Source organism: Oncorhynchus masou, chromosome 22 (genome assembly GCF_036934945.1).
Source record: "Oncorhynchus masou masou isolate Uvic2021 chromosome 22, UVic_Omas_1.1, whole genome shotgun sequence".
In the NCBI taxonomy this organism is placed as follows: domain Eukaryota; kingdom Metazoa; phylum Chordata; class Actinopteri; order Salmoniformes; family Salmonidae; genus Oncorhynchus; species Oncorhynchus masou.
The window spans coordinates 34,599,343-34,623,461 of record NC_088233.1 but is presented as its reverse complement, the minus strand read 5'-3'; the positions used below and the strand labels follow the sequence as shown (position 1 = coordinate 34,623,461).

General features: G+C 44.0%; 1 pseudogene; it reads right to left on the bottom strand.

The window, feature by feature from the left end:
• LOC135508824 (hydrocephalus-inducing protein-like) overlaps positions 1 to 24,119 on the bottom strand; it is a 108,636-nt pseudogene that overhangs the window by 2,588 nt on the left and 81,929 nt on the right.

Below are 24,119 nucleotides of genomic sequence, written 5' to 3'. Positions count from 1 at the left end.
CTCATCACACTCACTCACACAGGTAGAACTAAACTAGTATGACAACTCTCAACTGTGTTCTCTTTATGGCTACATTCTGAGCAAAACATCCATTAATGTAGCTACTGTACTACTTGCCAGGTCGAGGTAGCCATATGGCTTAGATTTCAGAGAGAGGACACAGTGACAGTGATGTTGAGGTGGTTCTGAGAGGCGTACAGTACCCTGGAGTCAAGCAGATTGTGTAGAGTGGAGTTGAGCAGAAGGGAGAGGTCAGAGAGGAGTGGCTGTTCTTCACCAGGGGAATCACCCTCCTGATCTTCTGACCAATCTGCAGAGCCCCCAGATTCACCACCTTGTGCCTGGGGTCCTCAAAGTCAACCTGGGAGGAAGAAGTGCACAGGAAACATATGCATAAAGACGCACAAGCACACAAATGTATGCATATATACACAGACACAGGCATCTCCTCACCTTCATCTCAATTCCTTGACCTAGTGTCTCGACCACCTGCTCAACACAGTCATTGATCTCAATGAACACTCGCTCATGGTATTGCACTGCTTCCTATGGGTAGAAGGTGACGGGCACCGCCATGGACCCACCAGGGGGCTGCACTTCCGTCTGGAACCCCGCCTCCAAAAACGGGGTGTTAGAGAACTGACAATCTACACCAGGGTTCCCCAACTGACGGGCACCGCCATGGACCCACCAGGGGGCTGCACTTCCGTCTGGAACCCCGCCTCCAAAAACGGGGTGTTAGAGAACTGACAATCTACACCAGGGTTCCCCAACTGACGGGCACCGCCATGGACCCACCAGGGGGCTGCACTTCCGTCTGGAACCCCGCCTCCAAAAACGGAGTGTTAGAGAACTGACAATCTACACCAGGGTTCCCCAACTGACGGGCCCGCAGGTGGTTTCATTTATTTCTGAGTAACAAAAAAAATAAAACATCTGTTCCCAAGTATTCCCACGCATAATAGAGAGACACGCCGTGATCGCATACTAAGCATACTAATACTAAGGTTTGAAATGATTATGTTTTAGTCAACTATTATATCTGTTTGGGCTTCTTGCTGTCAATTTGCAGTCTACTACTAATTAGTAATTATGTTCCAGCCCCCCGAACATCCACTTAGGAAAAAAACGGCCCGCAGCTGAATCTAGTTGATTATCCCTGATCTGGACTGAAGAGGAGAATAACACGCTATGGCAGCTCCTTCATTGAGAGTCACTAATATATATTACCTCTGCTTTTCCCTGCCAGTGCAGTGAGGCCCTCTGTCCTATTCATTTCATTTCATTTGGAAGTATAAGCGAGAGGAAATGAAAAGGGCCAACAGCGATCCTGTCAATGGATGTAGGCAGTTTTTTTTCGGTTTTTAAGTTGTCGCTCAAACAAAGGCAGAGGGCGAGGCAACTTGTCAGCAGTTACCTGATGCCCCTCTCTCCGTTGTTGCTTATGATCAGTATCTGTGTAGCTGGCACCATCCCTGCATCGTAGGGTGTCTTTGAGGAAGGAGAAATCCAGGCCAGCTGAGTCCAGGATGGAACAACTGAACGCCCATTCTTAATCTGAGAGAGAGAAACCACGAATCAGAACAAATGGTAGACATAGAGGGAGAAAGAGGGAGATTCATTTCTGCTAAGATTCTGCTCAGAGATACCTTGATGTTCAGGCCCATGTCTTTGAGCACACACTTCTGCAGGGGGAAGGGATGTCATTATAAAACTTCAGACAAAGCAAAGGAGTGAAAAGGTAGCTGTGAATTTGCATTATGAGGAGTTAAGTGTATAATTAGCCTTTCTGTCTGAGTCTTAAGCTTTGAAGCCCACATTTCTCCCCTGTTTGAAGTCCACCTGATGAGGAGAGTTGCCTGGAGACAGCTCAGCGACGCCTCCCTCGGTGCTCTCACACTGCATACAGGCGTTCATGCTATCGCCCTGCGTCTTGACATTCATAGTGAGGGGCTGGACCTTCCCCTTCACATGAACTAGCAGGTTAAAGATCACCACTCCATCTTGTGTTGGGGTGAAGGACACTACCACAGGAAACCTGCAGGACACCAAGAGAGAGAGGATGCTTTTGTGTCACTGACAATGCATTAACTGTAACAACAGATGGACTGCTACACCACCCGGTTACATTACATTTACATGATTTGTTGATGTACCACTGATAAGCTGAGAGTTGAGTCACACACCTGTCTTCAGGTGGCACTACCCCTTCCATAGGCTCCAGCTGCAGGCTGTCCAGAAAGGCTTCTGAGTGGCATGACATTTCTTCAATGATAAACAGAGCAGTGTGTCCTTTGAAGTGGATGGTCTCTCCTATGGTCACCTCTTCAAGGAGAACTTGGCATAATCACACACAGCACTGATGCATAGTTCCATAACTCTGAATGAGTTCTCTACCATAGCTCTGTGTCTGTCTCAATCCGACGGGGACAGACAGGGCACACTCAGTTTACTTCACTAGTTACTGTAATTACAATGGCCTCTCATCCCTTGCCTGACGACTCAAAGGGAATTCTTCCGCCGCTGTCTGTTTGCAACATATTTCATTCTGAGACAGCCACATCCTGGAAGTCGTTTGTGGTAATGTCAAAATAAGGGGTATTGTAGAAAACAGTCATCAGCAATTGGATCATCTCTAACCAATCAGAGTATTAAAGCTAATGACACATTTATCAAAACGCTGCTTTACCCTGGCTCTGACACAACCCATGGGTTTCTGGGACCAATCAGAACAGATAGAATGTGTTTACATTCCAGAAATCATTGGGGAGGTACTCAGATCCAGACTGATTGTGGAGAAACTGACGTCCGTGGGCGTGGTGTAGCATTTGACCAGAGCAAGGAGTCTGAGTAGTCAGCAAATATCCTCCCTGCATGGGTCATGATGATAAACAATAAATACAGTCACAAAAAGGTAGCCTTTATAGTAAGCCTGTGTGACTTTTTCTTCTTCTTTGCAGACTGTTGACTACCCGCCTGTTTCCCAGACTCAACCCACATGATGGTCCTGAGGCTGTCGTCCCAGTCTGGCACCTGGTCCACCACCTGCTGGAACACCACCCTGCACAGCTTACACTTGATAGGCTGGGCAGTCAGTACTACGGGCGGCTCTGAGCAGAAGGCCACGGTCACCTCCTTGGTACAGTCTACATGGAGGTGGACCGCCTATGGAGAGAAGCAGGCCTGGGGGCTGTCTGTTCCTCACATCAGGCACATAACACACACGGCAACACAGACAGAAAGTCACACAACAACAATATGAGGTAAACAGGAATAATGCAACAGTCGATACCAAACATCAATTCAATCATCATCCAGTAATGTACCTCGAGGCATATGGCTCTCTTTAGGTTGATGGGCCATTGTCTCATGTCAGATGGCGTCACTCCTACACAACGCTTGTTCCTCAACCGATCAGTGCAGACGGCAATCGCGCAATCTGGCTTGAGACAAGGGTCCATGCTATAGGGGATCCTTGGGGCGTCTCTACCCCTTTGAAGTTGAAATTTAAAATGGTTAAGGTAAGAATTAAGGTCAGGGTTAGGGTTAGGTCAGGGTTATGGTTAAGATTATGGTTTGAATAAGGGTAGGGGTTAAGTTTAGGGTTAGGGGTTTGGGTAGGGACACCCCAAGGATCCCTAAGTATGATGCCCTGGTCCTGGGACACACTGAACTCATCCCCCAGCACCTCTAGCCTCCAGGCTGCAGGCAGCAGCGTGTTGTTACGCAGGTACAGACTCCTTGTGTTCTTCCTGAGGTTCACAACCAGCACAGGGAGAATGTAGTAGAGTGGCGAAAGGAAAATCAACAGAAAACTACCATGACAAAAACAAATCTCCTACTTTGTTACTGAAGCATGTTTAAAAACGATACAGCAGTTCTGGGTAATGTTAATTACAGCATTCATTAATTTCAGACCTGTGCAGCAGATTCTTTTCAAAATGCAGCTGCTTGCGTTCGAGCTCGGGATGGACCTCGCGACAGAAATGCTGGCTCTGGGTTCTCTTTGATACACCACACTGTCTTCTATCTGCCAGGGCACAACCATGGATCATTGGAACACTGTGCTTATCGCACAGAGTTTCAAAAGGAGAACAAAAATAAAAAGGCGTGAGAATGTTAACTGATAATATCAGTGAACAGTCATAACTTCGAGGTAAGTTTGTATCACACAGTCAGGGTTCTGACTAATCCGACATCTCAGACTACATTCTATGATGTCATGAGTAGTTCTGATTGGCTTCTTGTCTCTCGTTGGGTTTAAGGGTCATGTTGGGAGGGTCCAGTTGGTAGGTGGCAGCCTTGGTGTCATGCTGGAAGAAGAAGTGAATCTCAGCATCCAGTGGGGTGTTGTTGTGTATCACCAGCCTTTCCATGTTCTCTGGATACGTCCTCTCTTTATACCTATGGCGCAGACAGGTAACACACAGGCATGCATCACACATGTTGTCCTCTATGGAGTTACAGTGAATAAACTCACAGAGTAGGTAGTGGAAGTTAATCCCCTTACCTATCTGTGGTCTTGCCACAGAACAGTGGGCCAAACTCATAGAGGCCAGAGTGGATGATGTAGCTCTTCTGCAACGCTTCAGCAAAGGACTCTTTCCTGTGGGCAAATACCATCCTGGGATAGACCAAATGACACACACTCAACACATCATTTACAGCGATAATAAAACATTTCAATCTACAAAAAAGTATGAGATCTGACAAAACTCAGCTATTTATAACAATTGGTTATATTTCACAAGGAATAAAAAAACACAAATGTCTTTTAGAAACAAACAATACTCACTTTGTGTTTCTGCTGATGGATAGATATGTATAGATTCCCCCACAGTACATTTTGAAACATATCTTGGTACCCAACAACTCAAAATGCAGTGTTTCGTCAAACTTGACAGGGACTTGGGAGTGGAACCAGATCTTCAGGATCGCCTCTCCATAGGGTGAGACATTCCAGTGGAATGTGGTGAGCCTATAGAAAACAACTAAAACCTTTAAGTCACATTCATGCACATCAGTGTTTATTCTTGTGTATTCTTATGTAGTTTGCACTCCTGTTGGGACTCCTGTTGGCACTGCTCAGTGTCAAATAAGCGAGTCACATCATTTAGAGGAGGGGAGCGGGAGTCTCTTGTCTTTCTGACTCTCTCTGCCCGTGTCTGCCTTCTTCCCCCGTCCTTCAGTAGAGGTCAACACCTCTTCCTGTAAGACCCACTCAGTTAGACCTGGCTATTATTAATAGCTTCATTAATTCATTTATCATCCAATTTAAATGGACAAATGTAAAGGGCATTCAGAAACCGTTGTTAACGAGGTTAACAAGTGTTCCAGGGAATGAGCATAAGTCTAGACATAATGTTAATACAGTCTCATCAATCATGTTTTTCAGAGTAAGCAAGAAGTTCAAAATAAACAAGTGGATATGGTGGCAATAGTGGATTGATGTGTGAAGTTATGCTATTTTTCATGGAGGACCTTTATACCTTGACCGAGCCTTAAGCTTCCTCTGGGGCTGAGGGCACCATGAAGGGGAAGCAACTAGTGATCTGCTGTGCACTGGGCACAGGCCTGTTCTTAGTGTAGAGTATGACAGAGGACATAGTGGAGGAGGGCATAGGAGGGCTTTTGAGTCCAAGCCCTAAACCGTCAAACACATGGGGAACAGAGAAGAGAGGGGGACATCAATTAAAGATCATCATTATTATTATTATATATTCATGGGCAAAAATACATAGAAAGGTCAATACGTATTTACCTCTTCAAGAGACTTCAAGAGACTCTTCAAGTATGTTGCTTTTCAGGGTCTCTGTTCCACTAGGATAGTCCCTCCCAATAACAGAGAGGTTTATATGGGGCGCAGTCTCCTTTGGACTAGTTTGTCCTCACCCTCTGCCTCTCTCTGTGCCCTCTCCTTGGCTTTGAAGACGTAGTAGTTGATTGAGAGGTTGACCATGTAGATGAAGCCTTGATGATCTATAGGATGCTGCTGAGGGAGCGGCAGTACAGCGTCCCCATCCCGTCCATCACAACACCCCGGTGACAGTCACTCAGCTGCCAGGGGACAACACATACATCACATGCATCATTTACATGCTCTTCGGATCACACGGGGGATTTATTCAGGGTCCATATGGACTATAAATTATCGTTGTTGCATTGTCGAGAAGGAACCTGCAAGTAAACATTTTGTTGGACAGTGTATAGCCTGTGTATCCTGTACATACTGTATGTCTAATAAAACTTGAAACATCCCAGAGCAAAAGGACTGAGAGGCCCACAGGCTCTGTGTGTCTCTGTACTGTATGTCACCTGTGGTCTCTCTGAGAGGTTGCCCACCAGCAGTTGGTCTGGTAGCAGTCAGTTCATCAGGCCCAGCTCTACGACCTGGCTCACACTCACAATGATGCTCATCTGCTGGTGGATAGGAACACCATCCTGCACAGAAAGCATGCACTAATAAGAGGCATTACAAACTCCTAGCTTTGATAGTGTAATACACATTACTGTGATAAGCTGCGGGTACCATTGAGTTCTGTTCTTGTTACTGGTGGAGATGGATGGGGGTCGTTGACTTGACTGCCCTCAGCAGGGTGTTTGGCTATCACACCTACAGTTAGACAACTACAAACACAGTATATAGTTCATCCAAAGTTAGTTTAATGTTAGGCTTTAATGCCATACATTACAATTTGTTTGATGCAGTTATCATTGGCTATCTACAGAGTGAGACGCCCCGTGAATACCTATCCATCAAGCTGAGAATCACCGGCCTCCTCCACCCTCTTCTGAACATGCTCAATGGCAGCCTTGGCACACAGCTTGTGGGCCTGCAGGTTAGCAGAGGTCATCCCTGAGGACAATGCAACCAGCACCACAGGATCAATATTAGACATGCTGCACCTTAGTGTTTGTCAAGAGTCACTGTTGTGCCCGTTTTACCTGCACACAGATAAAGGCTTTTTTCACTGCTACTTTTTCAAATGGTAGATGTGCTGCTGCTTTCCTGAGAGGGGAGCCCCATGCACAATGACTGCGATGTTCGGCGGTTTCGTGTAGCCTGGCCCTCAGGTGACAGGTCAATGCCCATGTGGTGGGCGATAGCTCTGGACACTGGGTTGACCTCCAGGTCCCCCACACTGGCAAGTCCTGCTGTCCACTGTGGCTTTGATCCAGTCTAGGGACAGAATGCAACGTGATACCTGCTGTTTTTGCTCTCTATGACTATTATAGTGTCACGGATCCCTCCGAACTGTGTAATTGCGCACACCTGGTCCCCATTCCCACTGATTGTATTTGTATAAATGTGCCCTTCATTTCACCATTAGGCTGTCGATTATTGTTACAATGTCCGTTGGTGCATGTGAGAACCTGTGATTTGTGTTTTGGCTTTCGTGCAACTGTGGATTGCACTGATGATTACGGGTCTCGTCCTGTGTGATAATCATTGTGCTCTTGTGTTATTTATTCGAGGTACACCTCGCTCTTTTGTTTGGGTTTCAACCCTGTGTTTTATACATGTGTTTGTTTGGTCTTTGTCCCCGCGCCTTTACATGGCACGCTGTAATTTGGGTGAAATAAAAAAAACTATTAGCCTTCCTGTGCCTGTCTCCCGAATCATTCATACCAGCGTCACATATAATGTCTGTGGTATTCTGTGACAAAGTTGCATGCTGTGAGCAGTGTGAATGATGTTCAGCTGTTCTATCTGGTTCTGCAATGGTAAGTCATTTGTACTGTTCAGAGTGTTATAGTGTTATGTATTTGGTCTTGTTCAGTACCTCCACATGACGTCTCATTTCTTTTCCTCCATGAGTGGTTCTGGAAGGGGTGGGGTGGCCAGCTCCTCCTCCTGCTCTCCCTTCTCCCCTGCTTCAGACGCCTCCTCATCTTTAGAGGAGCCAGCCTTGGACTCTGGGGAACCAGACAACGCTTTGAGTCAGTGAGAACTTCCACTACAGATTATCCCAGGTCAAATCAAAGCTTCCACTGCAGATCAAACTGGGCCTTTTATACCGAAAGTCCCAGAACTCACCCCAATGGATTATACATGACTTCTAAATCAGGAAGCTATCAGTAAATATTAATGTACTGCTTTTCCATCCCGATAAGAGATGTTCAGACAGTCTGACAGCAGAATAAAAATGCAAGTGTGATTCCACTGCAGAGCAGACCTACTGTCCTCCTCCTCACAGTTGTGGTCATTATAATAGTCGATTAGCTCAGGAGTTAGTGACTCTCCTGGGGCGCGTGGGGGCATCAGCAGGAAATTCTGGTCATCATAGCCCTTCATCATACGCAGAATCTTAAGAGAGAGGGAGAGATTATATTCCAAAGCTCTTAAACAGTATTTCTTCATACTTGAAAGGTAATACAACCTAAACAGAAAATAGGAGATCATTCAACACACAATTGATGTTTTCTTTGATAAGAACCACGTCTGCCAAGGTCCACCATTAGAGGTAGTCAAATCATTTCACCTTCTCTTCCTCCTGGTATTTCTTGTCAAACTCCCGGGATTAGAACTCGATGGGAAAGAGGCAAGGGTTCCATATGATCACGTCAGTCTCCTCTCCAGCACTGAATGGGAGGGTGGGTCCCAGCTCCAGCACAGAGGAGGATAACTCCAGCTGCGGCTCCTCTCCCTGCCCCTGGCCAGCAGCAGCATCTTCTGGGTGCTTTGGGCCACTGACACCACCAGCCTCTGGCTGTACACCCTCTATGGAAACAACACAGCCATTCACATCCAGGGAAGCAGCCAGACACTATCTGAACAGCAGCCCAGCCAACACTCTCTCTCTTCCAGTATTCCCTTAGTTGTCTTTGTCTCTCCCTGACTCTTCAACATTACTTTCACCAACCAGACACACACTGTAGAGGCTACACCAATCTTTTAGCTAGGTTCAGCTAATCTCCACAAAAAGCCATCAAGACTCTAAAGCACCAGGCAGCAGAACTGTCATTGGTGTGTGTGTATCTGATGGAGGAGGTCCATAATGCGGCAGAGAGAGATAAGGCCCTCTGTGAGTCTGTCCTCTTATCTGTGTCTCCCAGGGCTCATTTCTGTCCCCAGCTGGCTGTGACCAGTTCATCCTGACTCCATCATTCATGAGAAAGATGAGCTCTGGAAATACTGAGAAAATGCCGACATGCAATGTTAACAGAACAGACTAGAGAGACAAGTTCAAACTTTTTCTGTCATCTATGAGAGAGCCGTGTTCCCTGCAGTCATGACTGCTTAAATATTTTAAACTGTAATGGGCCTTTTGGACTCACTTACCCACTCAGCTGGGCTGACTTTGACCTGGATGTTGACTCTGTCTCCATGATACAGCACGCCTGTTGAAGGAAGCATCTCAAACACACCTGGGGGAGGATGTTGCTCCAATCTGGCCTTCCATCTCAGGTGGAGGGGGACATGCTTGTCAATCTAAACACAGGCTATCGGCACATATTACTTGAATTAATAACAATGATTAACTGTAAAGAAAGGGATAATCAACAAGGGGCAATGCATTCTCTGGAAAATAATGAACGACGTGGATGGTGTGTTCCACAACGCAAGCCCCGAGTTGATTGTCCCTTTTATACCATGGCTATAATTTAACGCAGAATTGTGTTCATTTGCAGGTGGAAATGTGTTCAACATCCACTGAAGTAGCCAGCAAGTTTACTAGCTAGCGACACCAGTTCCCTTGGTAACCAAACAGACTTGCTAGTTTAGCTAATCAAACCATCATCCTAGCTGGCTACTATGAAAATCGAAATAAATAATACCACTAATGTTTTCGATTCAAATTTTGCTTTCAAAAGCAGCTCAAACATAGAACATTTAAGAACTATAGCCATTGAATTCTACCGTGCAAATATATTGTGCATTATAGGGAAATAATGCATGTATGCCCTTCAAGCCAATCAGAAACGAGTATTCAACAATGCCATGGTATAATACATTTAAACAATAACAGAGAGATACAATATCTATACCATAGCCCAATGAATATCTATGTGGATAATGTCATTACTGAAGAGGACTTGGTGAATATAGTATCTTGATATTGGTTTACTCTGTGATACAATGCAGTCCTATTGGTAAAGATAAAGCCCAAATATAAATGAGATGAGCTTCACCTCTCAGTAGATGTAGTGTGGACCCTGGGGTCTATAATTATTCTCTGAAGACACACAAGACAAGAAGAAAAATGGGGCAAAGCCCTGCAGCTAATACCCTTAATATCCTGTTTTTAAATATTTAATCCATAATAAAACACAAGATAATGAACAAAAATGCACCTAATTAGCTATTTGCTTTAATGGTAAAAGCACATAATTTAGGTTAAACCCACTGACAAGTCATCTGTTTAAAGGGTGTGTTCTTTTGTACTGTACAGTTTTGCTGCCTGCTGTTTGTGAAAATATCCCTCAGCTTCAACAAATCCCTTATAAACCATGAGGCGGTATAGAATACCAGTGCTTATGCTGGGTAGTGTACCTTCTTCTTGGGCTGTTGCTCTTCTGCGATGCTCCACTCACAGGGGACAGGCTCGTGGTTGAACAGCTGGACAGTGGTCACCTCAAATAGTCCACACTGGAGGCTGTCAAACTGCAGCATATCTGTGGAGGTTGAGAGGGCGGATATGGTGACTACGGCACACAGACGGATCTGGACTGTAAGGCCCCCAACAATCTGGCAATCACAACACACAGTACAACGGCACCACAACGGCACCATGGCACATTCAGCCTGTTTGACCTTTAAAAACTAGGGGTGGAAATATTTCCCACATATGTTGGAAAACAACAAAACAGCACGTACACAGAGGATACTCCAGAGGGCACAGCGGTCTAAGGCACTGCATCTCGGTGCAAGAGGCGTTACTGTAGTCCCTGGTTCGAATCCAGGCTCCATCACATCCGGCCATGGCTGGGAGTCCCGTAGGGCGGCGCACAATTGGCCCAGTGTCGCCCGGGTTTGGCCTTGTTTGAAGTCCTTGTCCTTGTTTGAATATCAATTGCCTGGATGCATTCATTGCACACCTAAACAGGGACATATTAAAAACACAAGCAAAGAAAGCTCACACAGATACCTTTATCCTTCACAAGCAAACCGGACACAACTAACACAGTTGCAGGTTGATCATGGTATAGCTGAATACATGAAGGCCAAATTCGATCTCTGTTCTGTCCAGGCTGTAGGTGACCAGTGAGGGCTCTCCTTTGAGTTTTATCTCTTACGTGGGGCCCTCCTTGACCTCACAAAGAGCCAGAACCTAACCGTAAAAGGCGAAGGATACCAGTTGGTTTTCACCTGGCTGCAGCAGCCGATACAGTAAATAGGTAGGATATCAGAGACAAGAGGAGGAGAGACAGATAAGGAGGGTATACTGTAGGTCAGAACAATGATAGAACGGTAGATAAAGACACAAGGACACATGGATAGAGCAATCGTGAGAGATGGTAGGGTGCACAAACGAATAGTCAATAAAAGGAGAGGAGTTGAGATTCAATACTGTAATTCAATTCAACAATGTTCTCGGGTTAAGGTGTTCCTAAGGTCTGAGCAATAGAGACAGAGAGGAAATCTCATCAGCAGGCCACCTGATAGTGTGTACTGTACTGTACCTCCTTCACTCCAGCACTGGGGTGCTCTTTAGTTATATGGCTTGCTGTGCCTTTGTTCTGATCAGCACTGGCAACTGTGCTGCTGGGGACTTGTTGTGCTCCTATCTGCTGGGGGTGTAGCTGTTTCACACCTGACTCTGACTACCCCTTTGTGATGAGAGTGGGGGTGACTGGGGCTGACAGGGGATCTTTGGGAGACCCCCTCTCCTCCTTCATTTCAATTTCCCTAAAACAAAACGTATAAAATAATCTGTATGTCTACAGTATTGAGCTGTTAAAAAGGAAACTCACTGGATACTTCATCTTGGATCTCGTAAGCCAACCAAGTAACAGACACGTAAATTGAGCAATTAAACCAAATCCGTGAATGAATTTATTCTATCACAGTAATTCCTCTCAGCATCTTCATGATTCTCCCCCAACAACACTTCTCTCTCTCCCTCTCTCTCGCTCTCTCTTCTCTCTCTCCCTCTATCCCTCTCTCTCTATAAAATCTCTCTCTATGTCTCTCCCCTCTATCCCTCTGAGCTGTTAAAAAGGAAACTCACTGGATACTCTCCCTCTCTCCCTCTCCCCTCTCTCCCTCTCTCCCAAGTAACAGACATGTAAATTCCCCGCAATTCCCTCTCTCTCTCTGAATTTCTTCTATCACTCTCTTCCTCTCTCTCATCTCCCTCTCTCCCTTCTCCCCCTCTCTCTCTCTCCCCCCCCTCCCGCTCTCCCTCTCTCTCTCCCTCTCTCTCTCTCCCCCTCCCTCCCGCTCTCCCTCTCTCTCTCTCTCTCCCTCTCTCCCTCTCTCCCTCTCTCCCTCTCTCTCTCTCTCCCTCCCTCCCGCTCTCCCTCTCTCTCTCTCTCTCTCTCTCTCTCTCTCTCTCTCTCTCTCCCCCTCCTCAGTAGCTTCACGGTTGGTGCATCCATGATGTTAATTAATTACAGCATGCTCCATAATTAAGAGACATTATAAAATAACTACTCCAATGGACTGGACACCTATTTTGCAAGAAAGGGAACAGGACAGATGTTGCTAGATAATAAAGACAGACATGCAAAATAACAGAAATATACTGATATGGTGAGACAGAGAAACACACAACTGCAGAGATACAAAATATAAGAAGACATGGTGATGTAAGAGACCATGCAGGTAGAGCCTGCAGACTATAGTAACAGTAGGTGTTCTGGAGAATAACAGCAGGGGGCAGTATTGCATGGGGAATTCTATGGCGTAGTCCTGTGACGGTTCAGGCCACCGATAATTAATATAATCCAGAGGACCACTGTCAGGCGGAACCACCATCTTCTCTCACTAGAATATAGAGGATTTTAAGCTTTCTATCTTGTCCCACTATTTTCTTTTGTATGTGGGTGCGTGTGTGTGTGTGTGTGTGTGTGTGTGTGTGTGTGTGTGTGTGTGTGTGTGTGTGTGTGTGTGTGTGTGTGTGTGTGTGTGTGTGTGTGTGTGTGTGTGTGTGTGTGTGTGCGTGTGTGTGCGTGTGTCTGTGTCTATGTGTGTGTGTGTCTGTGTCTGTGTCTGTGTGTCTGTGTCTGTGTCTGTGTCTGTGTGCCTGTGTGTGTCCATCACACTAATCCCCAGGCACCTCACAATTTACATTTCAATAACACCAAACTGTCAGCAGAGAGAGGAAAGTAGAGATTCATATATTGTTAATGTAGTCCACGAAGCTCAATGCCTTTTCAAAGAGTGTCTGAAGTGGAGACCCTCCTGGGAGAAGCTTACTATGGCTATTCTCTGCTATAACCATGGTAGACATAGCTTGGTTGCTGTCTATGTATTATGTTCCACTCCTTGCCACAATCCATGTCTCAATTGTCTCAAGGCATACAAATCCTTCTTGAACCTGTCTCCTTCCATTCATCTACACTGACTGAAGTGGATTTAACAAGTGACATCAATAAGGGATCATAGCTTTCACTTGAATTCACCTGGTCAGTCTGTCATGGAAAGAGAAGGTGTTCATAATGCTTTGTACCCTCAGTGTATCTACACTCAATGTACACCGTAAACGAGTTCAGCTAAGCAGATGGAAATGGTGCAATAATAGCAGAATCGCACCTGGTTTAATTACTGATAGGCATTTAATTAGCAGGGTGGCCGGTGCATTGTGAGAACCATGCAAATATTGATAGGAAGCGTCATCCACTTCTAAGAGGATGGGTCTGGAGAAGTGAAAGCAGGAGGTTGAGTGATTAATCTTCACTGGCATGCACTTTAGTCACACAGAGAGACAGCACTATTGATTTATCTGAGGCAAGACATGGCAGCAGCTTTAGAACAATTAAAAACTATAAAAACTAAATCCTACCCCACCAGAAATTGGGACTATATTGACAGCAGAGATTTCCAACAGAGCCAGCATAGGCCTTTGAATGCTTAGTGTTGCATTTGTTTTATTTTCTACTTCACTTTGCCACGATTTCTGCTATCATGTGCCCTCTGTTGCCCATTGGCCTGGTAGGTTATTGTTCCCTTGTCTGTTGGTCATGTGAGTACCTGTGCTTTGTTGTTTCGGCTTTCGTGTTGCGTGTACTGTGCACTATTTCAGGTTTCGTCCCGTGTAGTGTTATTACGGGTCTCGTCCCGTGTAGTGTTATTACTGGTCTCGTCCCGTGTAGTGTTACTACGGGTCTCGTCCCGTGTAGTGTTATTACGGGTCTCGTCCCGTGTAGTGTTATTACGGGTCTCGTCCCGTGTAGTGTTATTACTGGTCTCGTCCCGTGTAGTGTTATTACGGGTCTCGTCCCGTGTAGTGTTATTACGGGTCTCGTCCCGTGTAGTGTTATTACGGGTCTCGTCCCGTGTAGTGTTATTACGGGTCTCGTCCCGTGTAGTGTTATTACTGGTCTCGTCCCGTGTAATTAATAGAGGTTTTGTTAATAGAGGTTTTTGCTCTTTTGTTTGGGTTACATCCCTGTGTATTTTATATACGTGTTTGTTTTGGGCTTCGTCCAGCGTGCCTCTTAATGACATGTTGTATTTTTGGATGGAGTAAATAAACCCCCTATTACATATTCCTGCGCCTCCGATCATTAAACAACGTGACAGGAGTCTATAGATCTTGGTGCGCAATGAACTGATATCTACTGAAGGCCATGGTATATTGTAGAGCTGCTTGGGGTTCATATTTCCTCAAAATAGATAGCTTGAAATGGTAGCCAAATAGTTCTAGTGTAGCAGATTGGATCCTTTCTTGACTGGTGTGAGGAGATTAAGGGAGCGTGATGGTAAGTAGTCACAGCCAAAGACAGGCTTTTGGACTGGTTTACTTTGTGTTCTCAAGCTGGATCCAAGGAACGGCTGGCAAGGTTGAACTAACTATGGATGAGAAAAGCAATATATGTGCCTGGTTGGACTTTGTGCTTTGGAGGCCCAGGCAGAGGCCAGTTTGAGATCCCCCCCTTTCAACATTTTTTTATGGGATTTATAGTAAAGACATGTCATGATGTTTTCATCTGATTGTCAAACAAATCGCTTCAAAAAGTAGGTTGCGTTTGCACGTTCATCCAAAATAACAGTGCCGAACAGTGCGCCGTGCACCCGCCAACTTGCCGTCAATTTGCAAGTGGGTGAAACAATGTCACCAGAGAAAGCATCATAGCGAGCTAAACAGCGCCCCTCTGTCTTTCTACAGTATGTGTAGCACATGCCACAATATTTCTGGCCAGTCAGCATCAGATACATGGGCTACATATACATGTCCTCTGCCTCGACAATAATGGCAATATTATCAGCAGCACCTGTCTTTTTATAGAAATATGTATTGATTCCCCTTCGAGTCTAACGGCCCGGGGCTGGGTTTCTACTAAGCTAACATATGGAATTGTTTTAAGATGGTCATACCAAGGATCATTTAGCAATTTCATTTTTTATTTTAGGAACCCTGTAGGTAGAATATATATATTTTTTGAAACATTGAATTTGGCCTTACTGCTATTAGCCCATAGAAACGCGTTGCGTTTCTGGGGGCGGCCTGTCAAAGTCCAGGACCCAGTTTCACAGGGCGGGGTCGAGACCCAGGGTCTCCAGCTTAATGACGAGTTTGGAGGGTACTATGGTGTTAAATTCTGAGCTGTAATCGATGAACAGCATTCTTACATAGGTATTTCTCTTGTCCAGATGGGTTAGGGCTGTTTGCAGTGTGATTGCAGTTGTGTCGTCTGTGCCGTTGAATTGCGACTCTACTTTGTCTCTATACAAACGCTTAGCTTGTTTGATTGCCTTGTGGAGGGAATAGCTACACTGTTTGTATTCGGTCATATTTCCAGTCGCCTTGCCATGATTAAAAGCAGTGGTTCGCGCTTTCAGTTTTGTGCGAATGCTGACATCAATCGACGGTTTCTGGTTGAGGAAGGTTTTAATAGTCACGGTGGGTACAACATCACCAATGTATCAGTGTATACATCAATGTTGTTGTCTGTGGCTATCCGAACATATCCCAGTCCACGTGATTGAAGCAATCTGAAGCGTGGAGTCAGATTGGTCGGACCAGCATTGAACAGACCCGAGCACGGGCCTTTCCTGTTTTAGTTTCTGTCTATAGGCTGGGAGCAACAAAATGGATTCATGGTCAGATTTGCTGAAAGGAGGACGAGGGAGAGCTTTGTATGCGTCGCGGAAGTTAAGAGTAGCAATGATCCAGATTTTTGCCAGCCCGGGTCGCGCATTCGATAAGCGGATATAATTTGCGGAGCCTTGTTTTCAGACAAGCCCTGTTAAAAGTTAAAAAACCCCAGCTACAATAAATGCAGGCTCAGGATTTGGTTTCCGGTTTACATAGAGGCTAATGAAGTTCTTTCAGGGCCGTCGAGGTGTCTGCTTGGGGGGGATATACACGGCTGTGATTATAATCAAAGAGATATCTCTTGGTAGATAATGCGGTTGGCATTTGATTGTAAGGAATTATTGGTCAGGTGAACAAAAGGACTTGACTTCCTGTAGGTTGTTATGATCACACCACAACTCCTAAATCATAAGGCATACACCCCCGCCCTTCTTCTTACCAGAGAGATGTTTGTTTCTGTCGGCGCGATGCGTGAAGAAACCGGGAGGCTGAACCGACTCTAACATATCTCGAGTGAGCCATGTTTCCGTGAAACAGAGAATGTTACAATCTCTAATGTCTCTCTGGAAGGCAACCCTTGCTCGAATTTTGTCTACCTTGTTGTCAAGAGACTGGACATTGGCGAGTAGTACACTCAGGAGCGATGTGCCCGTCTACGGAGCCTGACCAGAAGGCAAGGTCAGTACAGGTGCATCTAAGATTACTTGTTGGTTATTACTGCATTGTCGGAACTAGAAGCACAAGCATTTCGCTACACTCGCATTAACATCTGCTAACCATGTGTATGTGACAAATAACATTTGATTTGATTTAAGCTGGGACCGAGAGACTATCTCAAGGACATCAGACTGATAAACAGCCATCACTAACATTGTGTGGCTGCTACTAACATACTGACTCAAATCTCTTGCCACTTTAATAATTAAAAATGGGATGGAATAAATGTATCACTAATCACTTTAAACAATGCCACTTTATATCATGTTTACATACCCTACATTACTCATCTCATATGTACAGTGGGGCAAAAAAGTATTTAGTCAGCCACCAATTGTGCAAGTTCTCCCACTTAAAAAGATGAGAGGGGCCTGTAATTTTCATCATAGGTACGCTTCAACTATGACAGACAAAATGAGAAAAAAAATCCAGAAAATCACATTGTAGGATTTTTTATTAATTTATTTGCAAATGATGGTGGAAAATAAGTGAACAAATCTGAGAGATATAGGAATTACCCGTATACCTTCTATTTATATTCACTTCCATTCATTTTTCAGCCCGGTACCAAGACTGATTTTCAGGATGTCTGCTGGTCTGACAAAAACCTCTGTTGCTCGGCCACCGTCCACCACAGGTGCTGTGGATTGAGAAACAGCAAAAACCAAACAATCTCTAGATAGATTTTTATGGGGATGTTTTTATTTTATTTACTTAGTATGTCTTGAGTGGAGCATGTATGGCCTCAAGTGGATGAATTATTATTATTTACCAGCTCATGAGGCCCTTTGATGATGTGAGGCCTGAGGCAATTGCCTCTTCTGCCTAATGGTAAGTCAGCTCGTGTATATGTGTGCACTTTTTCTTGAAGTGTCTCAGATATTTCTTCCTGGGTGTTTCCTTCGATAATAGCTGGATTTGGCTTTCCTAGCGGTGCAATCATCTTGCTTTTGCCACTTCAGAAAACTTTAAATCCATAATCCCAGATGTGGGCACTCCAGTACAGTACAGTGCGTGCTTACACACATACACTGAGTGCACAAAACATTAGGAATACCTGCTCTTTCCATGACATAGACTGAACAGGTGAATCCAAGTGAAAGCTATGATCCCTTATTGATGTCACTTGTTAAATCCAAATCAAATCAAATTTTATTTGTCACATACACATGGTTTAGCAGATGTTAATGCGGGTGTAGCGAAATGCTTGTGCTTCCAGTTCCGACAATGCAGTAATAACCAACAAGTAATCTAACTAACAATTCCAAAACTAATTTCTTATACACAGTGTAAGGGGATAAAGAATATGTACATAAAGATATGAATGAGTGATGGTGCAGAGCAGCATAGGCAAGATACAGTAGATGGTATCGAGTACAGTATATACATATGAGATGAGTATGTAAACAAAGTGGCATAGTTAAAGTGGCAAATGATGCATGTATTACATAAGGATGCAGTAGATGATAGAGTACAGTATATACGTATACATATGAGATGATTAATAATGTAGGATATGTAAACATTATATTAGGTAGCATTGTTTAAAGTGGCTAGTGATATATTTTATATCCTTTCCAATCAATTGCCATTATTGAAGTGGCTGGAGTTGAGTCAGTGTGTTGGCAGCAGCTACTCAATGTTAGTGGTTGCTGTTTAACAGTCTGATGGCCTTGAGATAGAAGCTGTTTTTCAGTCTCTTGGTCCCAGCTTTGATGCACCTGTACTGACCTCGCCTTCTGGATGATAGCGGGGTGAACAGGCAGTGGCTCGGGTGGGTGTTGTCCTTGATGATCTTTATGGCCTTCCTGTAACATCGGGTGGAGTAGGTGTCCTGGAGGGCAGGTAGTTTGCCCCCGGTGATACGTTGTGCAGACCTCACTACCCTCTGGAGAGCCTTATGGTTGTGGGCGGAGCAGTTGCCATACCAGGCGGTGATACAGCCCGCCAGGATGCTCTCGATTGTGCATCTGTAGAAGTTTGTGAGTGCTTTTGGTGACAAGCCGAATTTCTTCAGCCTCCTGAGGTTGAAGAGGCTCTGCTGCGCCTTCTTCACGATCCTGTCTGTGTGAGTGGACCAATTCAGTTTGTCTGTGATGTGCATGCCGAGGAACTTAAAACTTACTACCCTCTCCACTACTGTTCCATCGATGTGGATAGGGGGGTGTTCCCTCTGCACTTCAATCAGTGTAGATTAGGGATAAAGAAGGATTTTTAAACCTTGAGACAATTGACACATGGATTGTGTATGTGTGCCATTCAGAGGGTGAATACGCAAGACAAAATATTTATGTGCCTTTGAGGGTAGGTTAGTAGGTGCCAGGCGCACCGGTTTGAATGTGTCAAGAACTGCAACGCTGCTGGGTTTTCATGCTCAAAGACATCCAGCCAACTTGAAACAACTGTGGGAAGCATTGGAGTCCACATGGGCCAGCATCCCTGTGGAACACTTTCGACACCTTGTAGAGTCCATGCCGTGATGAATTGAGGCTGTTTTGAGGGCTACGGGGGGTGCAACTCAATATTAGGGAGGTGTGTTGATTGTTTTGTACAGTGTATGTGTCCTGTTTAGTTCATCTTTAATTCTAAGGGCTAGGGTCTATTTTCCTGAATTTCCACCTGACTGATGCGCCCAAAGTAAACTACTTGTTACTCAGGCCCAGAAGTCAGGATATGCATATAATTGGTACCATTGGATAGAAAACACTTTGAAGTTTGTATAAATGTTAAAATAATGTATGAGACTATAACACAATTTTTATGGTAGACTAAAATCTACAGAAAACCAACTGATGTCCCAGGCTTATATTTAAAGCTATGGGTCCTATGCAATTCTAGCACTCAGATTGCAACTCCTATTGCTTCCACTAGATATCACCAGTCTCTGTTCAAGGTTTCAGGCTTGTTTCTTCCAAAACGAGGAAGAATTTGGAGTTTCGGTACAAAGTGGAAGTGGAACATGAGTTTGTTCCCATGCGACAAAGAAGACGTGCGCCTGCTAATTTAACTTTTCTATTGAACATACTACTTTCTGTATGAAATATTATAGTTTATTTACATTTTAGGATAGCTGAGGATTAAATAGAAATGTAGTTTGACTTGTTTGAACAAAGTTTAGCGGTATCTTTTTTGGATTCCTTTGTCTGCATGTTGAATGAGTGGATTACTGAAATCGATGGCGCCAACTTAACAGACTTTTTGGGATATAAAGAAGGATTTTATCTAACAAAACGACCATTCATGTTGTAGCTGGGACCCTTGGGATTGCAAACAGAGGAAGATTTTCAAAAGTAAGTGATTAATTTAATCGCTATTTGTGATTTTATGAAGCCTGTGCTGGTTGAAAAATATGTTGATGTGGTGCGCCATCCTCAAACAATCACATGGTATGCTTTCGCTGTAAAGCCTATTGTAAATAGGACAATGCAGTTTGATTAACAAGAATTTAAGCTTTTAAATTATATAATATACTTGTATGTTCATAAATGTTTAATATTACAATTATTTATTTGAATTGCACGCCCTCCAATTTCACTGGATGTTGTCGACAGGTGTCCCGCTGTCGGGACGCTTATCCCCAATTAAACACTCCTCATTAGAAATTCTTACACCCACAGTTAACAGGAGTGGAATTTGTTATCAGCCTCTTAGTAGAAAGGAAAGCGGTTTGATGAGCAGTCTGATGCTCTGCATTTTTTCAATTGAGGGCGAAAGGAACAGCTTGACTAAATGCAGTCTTAATAAGGAGAAGTTCCATTCCTCGGCTATACCAGCTGCTTCTACACCATCTGTCCCCTTCTGGAACTACATGAAAATGGGAGCCCTCCTGTGTGCCTCAATAGAATCTCAAATAAACCGTGGAACCACAATAAACAATATCCACAACATTTATAACAATAAGCCACCCAATACAGGGAAGGTGAGGAAAGGTTTAGGAGCACACAAACGCAAAGGTTAGGGATATTCTCTGCTTAATTCGTACGTAGAAGTGGAGAAGTGGAGGGTGGGGAAGTGGACCTCTCTCTTCAGGCCCACTGTGTCCTGCTAAGGATGGTCTGCAGAGCGCACTTCCAGAACCTCCTCGGCCACTCACCTGGTGGTACGAGGGGTCAAAGAGCACCCACAGCTCTGTCTGCACTCCTACAGTCACCACCCGGGTCTACAGACACATAGACATAGGGATATGGTACCCGCAACTCAATACGAAGCATGAATAGTCACCTACAAATGTTACATAGTTAGATTATATTAAGTCTGAACCGAGGCTATTATCCCTGTAATGTATTGTACAAATGCTAGTTGTTCGAGGATAGGCAGTTTGTGTTAGATTCATACATCAACACATTTGAAAAGACAAGACTGATTGTGAAGATGAAGTAAGTTAGAGTAACTACAGGTATTCAATACTGTAAACTCTAGAGGCTGGGAGCATGTCAATTGATTATAATGCCCATATAAAAGCTGCCTTGTCGTCATTAATAACTTCTTAAAGGTTAAGCAAAGCAAAAAAGGCCCAATCTATAATCTCCATCTATCCCTCTCTTGTGTGGGCAGCACAATTTACAGCAGGCCTTATAGATGGGCAATTCATTCTCAGCCTCTCTCCCTCTTCTCAAATCTACTGCATTTCTTATCCCTTTCTTTCTTACTGTCTTTCCTTACCCCTTCCTCTCTCCCTCCCTCCCACCCTCCCTATCCCCTTTCCCTCTCCCCATCCCCTTTCCCTCTCTCTAATTGCTTTATCCCGGAGAGCTCTGCACAAGCAGCCTGTAAATCAAGAGGCAAGACTGTCAACACATAGATGAATGGGACAGAGTCAGATAAAAGAATGCCACTGAGAAATTATAATTTTCAGTTCTAAAAGGCTGATCAGCAACAGGACCTGAAAGCAGCTGCCAGGAGATGTGAGATGTGTGTAAAAAAAATCTGCACATGTTCAGCATGAAAGGGGCGATAATACAAACATTGAGCTAGAGTTTGTGCTTGTGATAATGTAAGTGAAATAGGAGGGACAGAAAATCATTATGGTGACTCCTCATTCTTCCTCTCATTCAGAATTAAATCATTCTGATGATATGAGATAGAGAGTGCTTTTTGCTATCCCCACAAAATCCTTAAATAAATGACCCAAGGTTTTGTAACAATAGGCATAATGTGTATTCAGGTTAAAGCTAGAAATATCTGTTTTTTTAATCCACCGCATCCGCCAATGTCACACTTCCACATCTACGGTGAAAGGTGACAAAACTAGAGCGATGTTAGTCAGACCAGGAGACATCCCGAAAGCCTGTCTTCTCACGAAAACGTCTGTAGTGTCCGAACGGTTTTACCTGCAAACTATTATGACCACTGTATGGAAAAGGGACACTCTCACGACGGTCGTCGGTACCATCGACGGTCGTCGATACCAAGTCCGTACCATCGATGTGCCAACTTCTGTTTGTAGCGTCCGAACCGTTTGGTCTACTAACTAATGTGACCACTCTATGGAAAGGGGAGATTCCCATGAACATTATGGTGTTCATTTTGCTTTATAGCTCCCACAAGTGTCACGGTACTCATCTGAAGGTAACCAGTACCAGCAAAAATAAATGAATGGAAGTATGAAGTTAGTTTTGTGCCTACCCAAAAAAGGGGTTAAATATGTGTCAAAAATTATAATAACATTATTTCCTGAGCTTTCTTGTACAGGAAGATACAGATACAGGAAAAACACTTCGAAACCTTTCTTTTGTGACTGTATTTCTGCCATTTATAAATGTGTTATTCAATGCATTACTCTGGGCTATAGTAGTAAAGGCCAAATTACATTTTTGATACCTAAAAGGGTCCTAAAGTTCAAAATCAAATAGCTAAATGATCCATAGAATGACCATCTTAAAACAATTCCATAATTATGTCAACTTAACATTTTGGACTTGAGCCAGAACCCCTCTAGTTAACAGCTTCCTCTCCTGTCCACTGGGCTCATGCATATATGTATTATTGGCAGTGGCGACCCGTCATTCAGGGCAGGTAGAGCAGAGCACCACCTGTTTTGAGCACCACACTTTTATTTTGGCATTAATACGTGTCACAATGTAAAAAATGTAAATGTCATTGAGTTAATAAAGCCGCATACAAACATGATCTCTTTTATGTTTTCTTCAGTAAGGCAGCTCCAAAATGCAGGTGTTTCAGCCTAGCTCAGTGCTTTCTGTGGTGGTGGGGCTAGCCAGCAGAAAATACAGAACGTTGTGCCTGATTGGCTCAGTTTTGTCACTCATGGGACAGTACGTCGTCCCTATTTCTGAGTTTAGAGCTCGAAAACGTTAGCCCCTTGGGTTCTGCCATAGTTATATTAGAAGTGCCGATCCAAGAAGGCTCAAGGTCATTGGCCACAGATAGAATGACATCAAATCACGTTATATCTATTGTACAGTAGCTTTGATTGGACTTTCAAAGTCTTACTTTCAAAGTCTTAGCAAGCAGTCATCATCAGTTGTCGACAATCTACTGGCAAATCCTTTTTAATCATTGTCATATGAAGAGAAATTATAGATAAAACATATCGGTGCTCATTGGCCGTTGTACATAAAGATTACACAACAAGTTGGAAATCGCAAATTCAACAATGAGTCACTTGGAAGGAATCAGTGACTAACTGCAAGCGTTGCAAAGAAACCTCGAAAGTTAGCCTGCTTTTCAATGTGTTTTTTTTTTTTCTCCAGAGTTCTCACCATAAATCCAGAATATGCCAGACTTTAATGAAAGTTTGGTGATGACATTTGCCCACAAAGGACTACTGCGCCACCTTCACAAGGTGAGTCCAAAAATGTATTGTATGCTGCAGCATAAATGATGTAATACACAAGGGAGAAATCTATACGGTAGCTAAGAAAGTAATACTATGTGTATGTTATGAAGTAAGCTGTTAGTAGCCCATGTGCCTCACCCTAATAATTTGTATTGTAAACACATCATTCGTGGTCCGGTGAGTGCTTGTTTGGCTACTTTTTTGTACAGCTTTGACAGTGCTACTGATAGTATTGGTGGTGCTTGACTTGCACGTGCACATTTATACAATTGTGTTATTTGACATGTCAAATTCAAAGCTTATTTAACGTGTCAAATAATGTTATATGACATACCTTTTTTGACACACAAAGACCCATCTACTGTTTTAACTTGGTGGTGCACAAATAGCCTATAACCTGT